Here is a 13,992-nt window from a genome sequence, read left to right as displayed (position 1 = left end):
GCACACACTGAGAGGAGCTACACCCACCAACACAACAACACAGGACAAGAGCCAAAATGGTGTGCAGAGCTGCAGACTCTTTTTCTTATTCTAAGACATGGGACTTCAACAGGGGGTCCGGGACCGGGACCCCTAGGGGGGGGGGTCCTCAGAGTTACTACAGGGGGGCCGCTAAATCTTTGTGTGATATAGGATCATGTTTTTTACATTAACCACTTGAACCCTAATTAGCCAAAAATAGCAGATCTACAAGCTTCAAGCTTGTAGATCGGCTATTTTTGGCTAAAGAGGTTTGCAAAGTATTTGACGTTTCAAGTGGTTAAATGTCTGAAAATAAACATTACTCCGACATGATGACAGTGCTGTCAAACAAGTCTAAGCTGTCTAAGAAATCTATGAACATTTTTAATCTGCGACACAATTTTATACAATATGTAGTGGGGGTCCCTGCTTCGATCTCTATCTCAGCTAAGGGGTCCTTGGCCTGAAAACGTTGAAGACTCCTGACCTAAGCCCTATTCAAAATGTGTTGCATTGGCTACAGGTCAAACAATGAAAACCGATAGGCCTATATCGGCCGTGTGCTACACTTGAGAACAGGAATAGAGGTCATCTTATTCTGTGGGCCATGCCAGTCAAATTCAATCTTTCCTCTAGGTTTCCTGAAAAAAATCGCCCACGAAGGTAGGAAAATGTCAACACAAGGAAAATAAATAATTTAGCTCCCTAACAACATGATTACATCATGCCCTAAATATCTAAATTCGGTATATTACTGAACCGCAACAGGTGGCTGAGAGTTGGAATAGGTCAGGAAGCAAATTCCAGTCCAGCGGGTGACATTTATGACAACAAACTTCAGTAACTCAAGGTGGGACGAAAAGACTACTGCAGGCAAACAAATATAGGCCTACAGGTAGAACAAAAATTATTCCCTGAACCAAGAGCGTTTGTGTCATTCTGATGCAGTTTCCTGGGCAATACACTTCAAGGTGTTATCACATTTGGATCAATATCTTTGTCAACCCAGGTGTCAACATTGTCTAAACCGCTCTAATTACACAATTCAACAATTTATTGGAGGGAGATGGAGAGGAGACTAATATGGCTAACCATACGCTGTCCAAAGCTTAATTGAAAATCAGATTTTAACATCTCCATAGCTAAAATATTCATATATTATTATATTGCTTTCTCCTATGTTGACAGGCAGAGAACATTTGACTGTGACACTATGGCAGGAGAGAAGACTGGTACGTACAACCAACTTTACTACGATGATGCAAATGTGCCTGAGCTTAACTTAAGACAAAACTTTTGCTTGTTACATTTATTAATCTCCACTGCATTCAGTAGCGATGCACGCAAGCCTGCTGTTTACGTAAACATTATGGAACGCGTCTTTCATCAGTTAGCAGTATTTGTGGTGTTTGTGCCAGCGAGTCGGTGAGCTCAATCCGTCGGAGCGGTTTGACGTTTCATTGCTAACGCTAGCGCTGTCAGTACCCGTGCCAAGTCTTAATAGCTGGGCGGACCGCTGGCCCGATGGCATTCATATAGCATTGTAAGCAGGGATTGTACATCGGCGTCTAGGGTTACGGGGCTTTGCAGGGCTCACTGACGTACGTAGGTGGAGGATTAGAATGGGCATGAGAGCCCGGAGAACAGGGAAGTCTTTGAACTTGTCTAGATCTGGACTTGTGGGGTTGTTACCCTGGCCAAATCCTAAGTGTTAATTCACCTCAGAGAGTGTGAAAACGGACCCCTGGCATCATTTGACACGCCACAACTTCTCAGTCCAGTGTTAATTTGAACAGCTAATTTTTGTTTTCGTTTTAGTCATATTTTGTCATATTTTTTATTAGATCCAGTAGAACTAAAATCTAGTCATTTTATGTTTGATCGCACTCCAGGGTTGCGCCCTGAAAAATTGCAGATCTACAAGCTCACAACGCATCGCAGCTTGACGCGTTGTGAGCTTGTAGATTTTCAGCATTCCATTAAGATGCCATCACGACCTGCCCAAATATTCTTTTGACAAAATCAACTGTACATTTAGTCAACTAAAATATTATGATATTTAGTCGCCTAAAACTAGACTAAAACTAAAACCTTTTATATTCTCTTCTCCACTAGTCCCCAACATAGAGCCTGCCTGCTTGCTCAGGGGATAGATTGGATCTAGGCCATCAGGTGACATACTCTAGTAACTCCATTACAGATTGGACAAAATGTTGTTTCATTCATTAAAAAAAAGTTACATAGTGCCGCTATATAAGTCTATTTTGATGACTTTACTCGTAGCAGAGAATTCTTATTGTATCGAGGTATTGAAAAAACAAACATCTTCCACCAACTGCCCCTCTCTTCTCCCCTCGCCTGTCATCCTCTTGTGTCTTGTCATCTCAGCTCTCACGCTTGTCATTCTCTGGGACAAGATACTAGATACACCCCCTACCCCCCCTGCCCCAAACCCAACCCTCTAGACATTCCAACAGCTGGTCATCGCTCAGGCTCCACGCATGTAATGTCACACTCGTGAGGCGCTGGCTGGATGCGATGCTGTCCCTGTCTCCTCCAAGAGAGACAGAGAGAGGGAGAGAGAGAGAGAGAGGAGAGAGACACAAAGAAGTATATTGTCTGACCAGCGAGAGAGAGAGAGAGAGAAAGAGAGAGGTGTGTCCTGTTACACTCGACTCAAACGTGTTACCCCTCAGCCACTACCGGAGTCTGAGTGGTGAAATCACTGTGTATGGAAGCTACAGATATATCTGTTTGTGTGTGTGTGTGTGTGTGTGTGTGTGTGTGTGTGTGTGTGTGTGTGTGTGTGTGTGTGGGTGGGTGTGGGTGAGTGGGTGTGTGTGTCTGAGAGAGAGTGAGAAAGAGATCACGATAATGAGTGAAAAATAATGTTTTTTTTTCACAGAAACAAGCATGATGGGATGATGGGAACTCGAAGACAGTGTACCGATGTAACCAAATGGGTTATGTCTGTGCACACTCTCAGAGTTAAATAGACCACTGCTTTGACACAGGATTTACATTAACCATTTGAACCCTAGCATCCCTATTCCGAGTGGAACATTGTAAGCTTGTAGATCTGCTATTTTTGGCAAAGAGGTTTGTGGAGGGAAAAGAAGAGCAGACTAAAGTATTTGATGGTTCAAGTGGTTAAATGTCTGAAAATAGAAAATACACATTATTACTCCAACATAATAATGACAGTGCTGTCAAACAAGTCTAAGCTGTCTAAGAAATCTACGAACATTTTCATAGATCCCAGCTTCATCTCTCTCTCAGCTAAGGGGTCCCTGGCCTGAAAATGTTTGAAGACCGCTGATCTGGATGATTGTGATACTGTGTTAACCCCCCCAAGGACCCCTGGTGGTCCCCGGACCCCACTTTGAGAACCAATGACTTAAAGAACTACACACACACACAAGCTCAAATACACATTTTCTCAAAACAAACAGAGATTTTGTTATACATTCCAATTCCAGTCAAATGTGCTATAGTTATAAATGTACTAAATGTTAAACAATGTCTCCTCCGCCTATGTTAAGATATTTTTTTCCAACCGTATAATATAGCTAGTTCACAAACCATTGCATTGCGTGCACATACAGACAGTGGCCCACTGCAGGAATAACAAATCATCGTTGAGGGTCAATATATTATGTAATGTAACTGAACCATCAATCACTTATAGTGATAAATACATCTACTGTCGGATGACAAGGTCAAATATGTGCCTGCAGGGATCTGCCGTAAGCCCTACACGCACGCACACGCACACGCACACGCACACACACACACACACACACACTAAGCCTGGGCGGATGCCCAGGATTAAACATGAATGTGATTTCTTTCTCACTCATTGAGCAGTGAGAGAGAGAGAGAGAGAGAGAGAGAGAGAGAGAGAGAGAGAGACACCTTAACTTATCATCCAAGCATCATTGTGCACTTTTCAAATCAATCCATGCTTTAACATGGCATGACGCAACTTTGACAATAAATGATGGCACAAACTGAGCAATGATAACTGGTGTGTTAGATTATCTATGTCAAACAGGTTTCAAGTGTGATTACGTCTAAACTTAGAGTCCATTTTGACACTTTCAGAGTCAATTTTACACTCGTCCACATGTAAGTGTGCAGTCAGAGAGACAGCCAGCCTGCACACAGACAGACAGACAGACAGACAGACAGACAGACAGACAGACATGCACATGGTCAGACAGTACACAGCAGTATAATAATTCGTGGCAGCATCAGAGAACAGGCTGGTCGACACAGTCAGCAACGCTGTGCAGCAAGTTAAGACGAACAATCTGGACACATTCCTCAGTGAGAGTGACCAGTGAGCAAGAGATGGATAGATGGAATGAGAGAGAGAGAGAGGGAGAGAGAGAGCGAGAGACAGAGACTGATTGAAGCGGGGGGCACAGCCAGTTTAAAAGCAGGGTTGGGTGTAATACCTCAGGAATGAATGGGATCTGCTAAGGTCAGTTAACAGTGCCAAGCCTGGGAATGCCTGCATGCCACGCACGTACGCACGCACGCACGCACGCACGCACGCACGCACGCACGCACGCCACGCACGCACACACACACACACACACACACACACACACACACACACACACACACACACACACACACACACACACACACACACACACACACACACACACACACACACACACACACACACACACACACAAATATCTTGTACTCAATGTCCATCCATCAGGTACAGGTCATGGGTTGTGTGTAGACACAGATCAGGGTCATGTAACACTGCTCTTTGTTTGAGCGTGTGTGTATGCGTGTGCAGTGCACGTGTGTGTGTGTGTGTGTGTGTGTGTGTGTGTGTGTGTGTGTGTGTGTGTGTGTGTGTGTGTGAGTGAGAGAGAGAGAAATCAAGGGTGAGAGAGCCTCAGAGAGGGAGATCCCTTAACTTGTCTTACTTTGATGTCAAGGTTGAAAGGTTACACAAATGTGCGCGCTCGTGTAAACATGCATCGTCGTCCCTCCTGAGCTCCAGTGCTCAGCCCTGCTCTTCATGTTCGAAACGACAGGGTACATGACGGATAACAGCATGGAAGGATGACTCGGGGAGAGAGAAAGAGGGGGAGCATGTCGGTGGGCTTTCACTCCAGGAGAAGAGATATTTTGGACTGATTTGACCCGGTGGAGAAGGTTTCACGCCAGCTTCAAAAAGCATGCTCTAATCGTAGCCAGATAAGCTCCGTTCACACATACACATTGCTGTTTATTTTGGCACCTTTGGCTGAGGCTGCATCGCTATGGGTAGGGCAAAAAACTAAAACTAAAAATAAAGCATGTTTCTAGTTCTACGAATGATTACAGTTTTGTCACTGTAGTCTCTCTCTCGCTCTCTTCCTATCTCTCTCACAAACAAAGTTCTCTTGCTCAAGTCAATTCAATGGGGCATTGCCAAAGCAAGTGTGAAATAAAATAAGAAATGTATGTACAATTAAAAGTAATAAAGAAATGTGTAAGCAGAGCTTTGTCACATTGCTGTCTCGTCTGTCTATCTGTCTGTCTGGTGACTTGCATCAGGACATATTTAGGATTCTGGTTTCTCTTGTTTTGTGGACTCTAATTATCCCATATACGTTTTCATTCAAACACATTCATGTGCGCGCGCGCACGCACGCACGCACACACGCACACACAAACACACACACACACACACACACACACACACTATATATTCCTGTTTAGCTGCAGAGGTAAAGGTGGTTCATGGCTTTACGGAGGGAGGGTGCAGCAGTGGAATATGTCTTGTCTGGGGGGTCTGGGCTTCTGAAGTAAGCTGCTGAGTTACTGTACAAATCCCATGAAGTACAGAGCAATTGTAAACCCCCCTCGGGCTATGAGAGACAAACCCCGAGAGAGATCGAGACAGAGAGGGCCAACATATTAAGAAAATAGACGATCTACAAGCTCGCAGCACGTCCTGACACGTTGTGAGCTTGTAGGGTAGATCTTTCTTTTTCCCCCGGTGATCGACACCGTCATGCAACGAAGCATAGGTCAGGTTTAAAGTTGCAGTGGTGTGAAGTAACTAAGTACTCAAGTACTGTACTTAAGTACAATTTTGAGGTACTTTTACTTTACTGGATTTTCATACTTCTACTTCACTACATCTCAGAGGCTAATATTGTACTTTTACTTTTTTTTTTATCTAGTTACTAGTTACTTTGCAGATATAAATGATTATATTGTAAAAGACACATTAACCACTTTAGCCCTATTTTATACATAGGCTATTTGAAAATAGCAGATCTACAAGGTGTCGCAACACGTTTTGAGCTTGTAGATCTGCTATTTTCACTATATATATTTTGATGCCAATACTTTTGTACTTTCAAGTACATTTTGAATTCCGGACTTTTACTTGTTAGGGCACGGTCACACTACACTATTATTCTACCTATGAGGGAGGATTCAGCCAATGCATTTCAATGGGAATGGAGTGGTTTGACTTTGCTGCCATTTGGCATTTGCGCATTTTGCGGATTTCTGCAAAGAAACGCTCCATTCCCCTTGAAATGCATTGGCAGAATCCACCCTCATAAGTAGAATAAAAGTGCGGAGTGGCCGTGCCCTTAACAGAGTGTTTCTATTGCAGTATTGATACGGCAATCAATGCAATAAGTAAAAATAAATGTGAGTACTTCTTCCACCACTGTTTAAAGAGTGTGTGCGGGTAGGGGAAGGGGGGGTCAGGCCACAAGAGAAATGTCAAGGAGCTGAGCTATGCGTCTCCGTTGGAAGCCCACCAGAACGCCCCATAGGGGGGAAGGAGAGCGCATGTAGCAACACGCTGGGAGATAGCTGTTCCTTCCCTGTATAGAGAGCGCTGCGTTGGGGGGAGAAGCTGATGATTTAACACACTTACATAATGATTAAGTGGAGGAAGCTAACATTAGCTAACATCGCTCACATAATGACCATTCTCTTTTATGTTATCTACTAATGGTTCATACGTTATGCAAACCCAGCTAGTCGCTATAGCAGCAGCTATGGCCAGGAGAGACTTTAAGTCTCTTCATTTACTTTTACGTTTTTTGAGCGATGCTCCTGGAAGGAGCTAAGGGCCAACATCTGGCTTTGTCTGGGATGCGAAGCGTGGCCTACATCTGGCCTACATCTTGGCACAAAGCGCTCAAAGTTTGTTGTACGCCCAGGGTCACATTGGCCAAGCTTTGCAGGACGCTTAATAAATAGCACTGCTCACTTCACACTTGGTTGATTTAGTTTTAAGCATTGTTACCTCTACTCTGACTGTAAATCTCTACTTTTCAGGATCAATGAATGACTGAATGAATGAAAGTCTGTCTGTCTGTTTGTCAATCTATCTAACCACAGTTGCCTTGGACAATTGTTGGATATGGATGGATATATAAGTAAACAGTAAGTCCTTTAAGAGACACAAAATCACAGAAGATCACAGCCCGGCTCAGGCACACAGAAACATCTGCACTCCGAAATGCAAGCTCGCAGTTGCTTTGGCTAGTAAAACAACTCAAGTAGCTGGCCTTTTCTCTTTCTCTCTTTGACAAATGACTGATTGCAGTGGCCAGCTACACCTACCCAAGTAGGCCTATGTCAGCTCTGACAATACAGGCTATGCACTTTGAGCAGCTGAATGGCGTCGCTTCCTTTCCTCTGCAGCTACGACACGTTAAGTGGCATGGGAAAATAAGACAAGATTCTAACCTAGTCTGAAAGGGAATAAGGACGGGAACACCCATATATTTAAGCGAAGGAAGCTTGTTGAGAGTTCGCTGGCGAAGATAAGGGGGATCGCGTTACGTCGAGAACACATCACCCCTACCTAAGGAGCTACTCCGCTAGCGATAGGACTCATACACACACACACACACACACACACACACACACACACACACACACACACACACACACACACACACACACACACACACACACACACACACAGAAATGCAAACACACACCCCTCAACTCTCACGGTGAGGACAGAAGCACAGTGTTGTGACTAGCAGAGTGTGTTAACGGCTGTATCTGGGAGTGTATCAGGGTGTTCTAGTGTTTCAGCAGAGGGGCTATGAAAACATTCTCAGGCTTTCTGCTCACGAGAGGAGAAACACCTGTTCACCACTAGGACTTGACCGAGATAATAAACTACAGCAAGAGAAAAGAAATCGCAACAGACAGAGACTGGGACCATTTGGCTACATTTGCGCTCTTTCTCTCTCTATTTCCCTCTCTCAGGGAGTTACACAAATACGACACCACTGATTTCTTTTTGACGGGTCAAGTTCTAATCTGCGATTTGTACAGCATGAAAGGAGTTCACCCCCACACTTATTTCATAAATAAGCACAAATAAGTAAAATTATGTTTTAGTAATATGTTTCCTGCTGTTCTACATTACTGAAAACCAGGTGAATAAATCAGATTGAGGCTTTAACCTTTGCTTTTAATGCAATATCTGAGACATTATGGTTTTATGGAAGATGCTTCTGAACACATTGCTAAGTTGTCAAAATTCAATTTTTGCCACAGACATAAAAGATGTTGTGGACAATAATAATATAATGTCCACTCATTTTGTAAGGCAAAAATGGATATTATTACCAGAAACACATACAATTCAGGGTCATTCAACCCTGAATGACCATAAATAACAGGTCTGTAACTCTGAGGTCTGTGACCATATCAGGTCTGTAACCAAATGGACCTGGTTCCATATGAACACTCTGAGTCCTTGAAAATAAAACATTTGAGAAGCACTAGTACTAGTTGAACAACTAATAATATGCCATAGCGTTGTACTAAATCAGTGTCATACTTGAGACTTGACATTCAGTGATTGGGTCTTATGATCAAAATAAGAACATTGTAATGATGTGTAAAAAGAAAAACTAAAATTTGCCACGGACAAGGTGTTTGTCTGTGTAGGACATATTGATGAGCCCTGGAAATCAGTCGTGGCGAATGTCTCCTGTTTCCTGTTCGATTCCGAGCTGGCCGGACCATTTGCTGCATGTCACTCCTCCTATTCTGTTTGCTGTTGTTACAAATAAATGCTCGTAAAAAAAGAAAAAAACCCTGAACATAGTTATAAAAAAGGTATTTTACTGTGAAGGGACCATGATGCATTTTCAGTGGGGAAAATGAAAATAAAACCATCGTCAAACCATCTTAGGCGATGCTTTTTAATTTGGTTTAATTAAAAGAAATGTATGTGATGCTTTCGACACATTTTAATTTGCGACACACCGTGGTGCAATGGAGCATATAAATGAGTCTTAAGGGACCACAACATGTCCAAAAACTCATTCTGTGACAGTGTTTTAATGAGGGGTTTTTTCACAGTTGAAGTTGGAATTCAACATACTGTTGTGTGGCTGCACTAATGAACAGAAACAAATGACTTGACCCTCTCTGTCTTCAGGCCCTCTCCATCATGATCAACGCTCAATGTCACACAATAAGCAGCCATAAGTTCCTCTTGAGAGAGAGGGAGAGAGACATGCACGCACGCACGCACACACACACACACACACACACACACACACACACACACACACACACATACATACACACACACACACACACACACACACACACACACACACACACACACACACACACACACACACACACACACACACACACACACAGCGATTAAGGGCTAAATCAGGGGTTCCCAAACTTTTAAGCTCAAGACCGAAAAGATGAATTTGGGACGCAAATAATTACAGGAATATAGCCAATCTGCATGTACAAGCTGATTGTTGAAAGGTATAATTTTGAAATGTATTGAACTAGAGGTTCGCGGCCCTTCGGGCTGCTCACATCTAGAGTCCACGCCCGCTTCTTTACTAAAAAACTTTTTTTTTTTTTTTTTTAAATAAAAAATAAAAAATAAAAGTTAAAAAATAAATAAAAAAATAATAAAAAAAAAAAATTAAAAAAAAAATTTTTTTTGGGGGGGAACTATTGTGGCGGAACTATTGTGCCGCAGCGCACGTTTCCGGTCGGACATATTTGACCGCCGGACGCACTTCCGGCTAAGAACTCCGTGTGCCACGTGATCAGTCCTAGCCAATTGGACTGCTTTGGGTCGTCTGTATGTCGAATGCACCGTTCGGTCAGTTTCAAATTGTATATAGAGATGACAGAGAAATACAACCAGTGGGTCTCAGTGTGTGTTTGGAAGCAGCATTTCAGTGGCTGTTCCCCACACAAACCCCTCAGGCCCCTCCCCTCCCCAGAGCCTAGGGGTCAAAGGTCACAGAGTCAGTGGAATGGTTACCTAACATTTGACATCAGAGTGGCACCTTAGAAAGAGGGATTGTATTGTCAGTGGTGGAAAGTAAACCAATTTTGAGGTATATATAAAGTTTTTCAATCATTTTGATGCTATACTCCACTACATCAGAGGCAAATATTCTCTTTTTAACTCCACACCCATTATTTGACAGCTTTAGTTACTTTGCAGATTTAGACAAGTATTACAAAACTCTTCGGCTATTCAAATTTCAAAAGTTTGAAAATGAAAAAAAAACAAGCAAAATTTTAAATATTGGCCTTTTGCTTGTAACAGAGTACTTTCATACTCTGGTATTGCTACTTTTACTTAAAGGAGTAGTTCACCCCCAAAATGACTTTTTTTCTATTGATTACTCATGCCATGGAGACTAGAGTTCAATAATATTTTTAGTTTTTTGTCGCATTCCTAAGACAAAAATGTGATAACAATACATTTACCCCCATTCGTTCCGGATGGGGACCCGTTTCGAAACGGGTCCCCATCCGGAATCAATGGGGGTAAATTTACTCAAATAAAAAAAGAATTCTTAGGAATGTGACAAAAAACTAAAAATATTAGTCTCCATGGTATGAGTAATCAATATAAAAATACATACACCTGCCATCACTGATATAGTCGATATTGTCAGTTTGTGTGTGTGTGTGTGTGTGTGTGTGTGTGTGTGTGTGTGTGTGTGTGTGCGTGCGTGCGTGCGTGCGCGCGCATGCACTTGCATCTAATGAAGAGCTGCAGGCCCCGTTGGGAGTGCCACGCAGGGTCACGCCTGTCAATGACACCATAAGAGCTGACAGAACTGAATGCAGGGGTGGCAAATGAGGGCCATAAGACCCCCCAGCAAAGCACACAGCCCCTCAATAGATCCACTTAACTATAGCACCCTCACTGACCACAACTTAAGTGTGGACACACTTTAGAACAGGCTGGACTGTCTATTGGCCATGACAAAGACAGACACAAGACATGCACTACATTCATTATGACAGACACAGACAGCAGGGGAGACAGATGCTGAAAGATCTCAATGCCAGGTGCTCCATGGTGCAGTGAAACTTAAATAGCACGTAAATTAACACCCTACTCGATCACACAAAAGCATCAAAAGCAGATCCACAAGCTCGAAACGTTTTGAGCTTGTAGATCTGCTACTGCCTCTACTTTTGAATATGAATACAAATCCGCCGCCACGTGTTGTGAGCTTGCAGATCTGCTGTTTTCAGAGCGCAACACCAGAGCTCAACCAAACATAAAATTACTTGTCTTTTAGTTCTACTGGATCTCCTCTCCACTAGTCTTTCTAGTCTAATTTTTATTTGTTGATGAAATTGGCAATATATTTTGTCTTAGTTTTAGTCATTATAGCTTAGTTTTTATTTAGTTTTTGTTAGTGGAAAATATTTTTTTGTCATAATAATTGTATTTGACAAAAAATAAGACAGCTGACAAGCTGCTAGTTTTGGTGAGCGACACCGCCATAAAGCCGAGTCATAAATCATGCGCTACTGTTCATGTTGTCAGACTTATCAACTGCTACAAAAAAAGCGATTTGATCGAAGGGTAACAAAATGCTAACTGGCAAGCCAAGGCTGACGGAAATTCCTCTGGGCTGTCAAAGGTTCAATTCCAGGTAGAAAGCCCTGGAGAGATAAGAAGACTAAAGAAATATGACTTTAACGGATTCACAAAGACAAGAAAAAAAGACCATCTGCGAGGGTTTTCCATCAGTGAGAGGCGCCGTGCGGATCCACAGTCTGGGGCATTAGAAAGATGGACCCATTCCTATAGGCTTTACCCTGTCCAGCACTTCATTTGTTTTTCTTGTGGCGTGTGTGTGTGTGTGTGTGCTTGCGTGTGTGTGCGAGTGCGTGCGTGCATGTTTGTGCGTGCGTACGTGTATGTGAGTGTGATATTCTGGCATTAGCGGAGAAGGAACTTGGAGAGCAACTTGGCCGCCAGATTAACGCAGGGTGAGACTACAGAGGGAGAGTTTGGGCACGGCGCCCGTTCGAGAACCCGATGCTCTGCGAAAGATTCATCTTCAGATGGAGAGTGAAGAAGAGAGAGGGAGGGCGAGATGGAGGGAGAGAGAGAGAGAGAGAGAGAGCAAAGCAGCTGTCAAAATGTGACAAGATAGTTATTCTGTCACAGTGTATTAAATTCATTCTGCCTGTCGCCTCATGCGAATCACGTTAGGGACCGGTACTTTTGTGAGTGTGTGTGTGTGTGTGTGTGTGTGTGTGTGTGTGTGTGTGTGTGCGCGCGCGCGCGCGCGCGCGCGTGTGCCTGTGCGCGCATAAGTGCTAGCCTACATTCTCAGTGTAACCGTGCCAGTATGGGTGTGAGCTAGAGGTGTTTGCTTTTGTCTAATCTTTAACTCAAAAGAACAAAGTCTGCTTCTGTGTTAGAAAAGGGCGATCTTCCGTACAAATTCTTTCTGTGTTACGTCTTGGTTGTCCGTTTCGAGTCAGCCGGCCATCACACAAAACCCAGTTAGGTTCAAACACAAAGAACAATCAGATTCAATATTCCCCTCTCACGAAATTGTGGTATATACTGTATATATACGCTGACTAGATGTCCAGGTTTGGCCGGGATTGTCCCAGTTTCAAGCTGGGAGTCCCCACAAATATCTCTAAAACACAAAGATGGCCCAGTTTTCAACATTCCCTACCTAACTGCCCCAGTTTTCACTACAATTGAAAGTAACAATAACGATTGTTTGGAGTAACTACTGTACATAGAGGTTTAATATGATGTTCTGTTCTGTTGAAGAAAGGTGCAATGACTGCAATCACTAGGTGTGCTAAGTGCTAAAATAATTGTCCCCCATCCTGATGAAAACACCAGGTGAAAATCCAAATGAAAATTCTAAAAAATAAATGTCAAAGAAATAAAGTGTCAAAAGTAGTGAGAATAGCCCATCTACAATCTACAGTCCAAAGTGATTAAGGGTTCCGGGTTGGGTATTTGAAAATATCGTCACCCTAGGTATATGTATATATATGAACAAAATGCTGACATTTGTGTAATTTGTGTAATGCAGGGAATCACTTAGGAGGAGAAACAGCTTGCAACAATATGTTGTACACCTTCCCTGCTGTTTACACTGACTGTACAGTTAGTAGGTATGCTCAAGATTTGAACTTCAAAGAGTCAGGCCCATAGGTGCACGGAGGATGTGTGTGTGTGTGTGTGTGTGTGTGTGTGTGTGTGTGTGTGTGTGTGTGTGTGTGTGTGCGCGCGCACTGTGCATGCATGCGTGTCTGCATGCATGCATGCGGATACATGTGTGTTGTTACACCTTTGCATACTGTATGTGTGTGGGTGCACTTGCTAGTAATAGAGTGGAACCCAGTAACCCACATTTCTGCTGCAACAAAGAGGGCCTAGTTATGAGGGTGCCCTGCTAATGGCACCTTTTATGATACCACCAACCCAACACTTCCAGACAATGCATTTATCACCCCAACCTCGACAAAGGCTGCAGAACCGGATCCTGCACAGAGCCCGCAGCAAACACTTAGTGAGCACAGTCAACATCAGCCCAGGCCTTCCCTGAGTCACTTTTCAAAGGGAACAGAGCATTCTATATTTACTGCAAAAGAGATGATACATGTGATATATTGTGACTCAGATAC

The 13,992-nt window shown here is 43.1% G+C and overlaps 1 protein-coding gene across 1 annotated transcript in view; it reads right to left on the bottom strand.

Annotated features, from left to right (window-relative positions):
* The window catches only part of celsr1a (cadherin EGF LAG seven-pass G-type receptor 1a), a gene marked incomplete at its 5' end in the record, with an annotated part of 187,771 nt that overhangs the window by 169,393 nt on the left and 4,386 nt on the right, over nucleotides 1-13,992 (bottom strand). The window lies entirely within an intron of this gene.

The sequence above is a fragment of the Nannobrachium achirus genome (assembly GCF_963921795.1).
Source record: "Nannobrachium achirus genome assembly, chromosome: 23".
NCBI lineage: Eukaryota > Metazoa > Chordata > Actinopteri > Myctophiformes > Myctophidae > Nannobrachium > Nannobrachium achirus.
The sequence above is the reverse complement of the archived record's forward strand: the minus strand, read 5'-3'. Positions and strand labels throughout refer to the sequence as shown.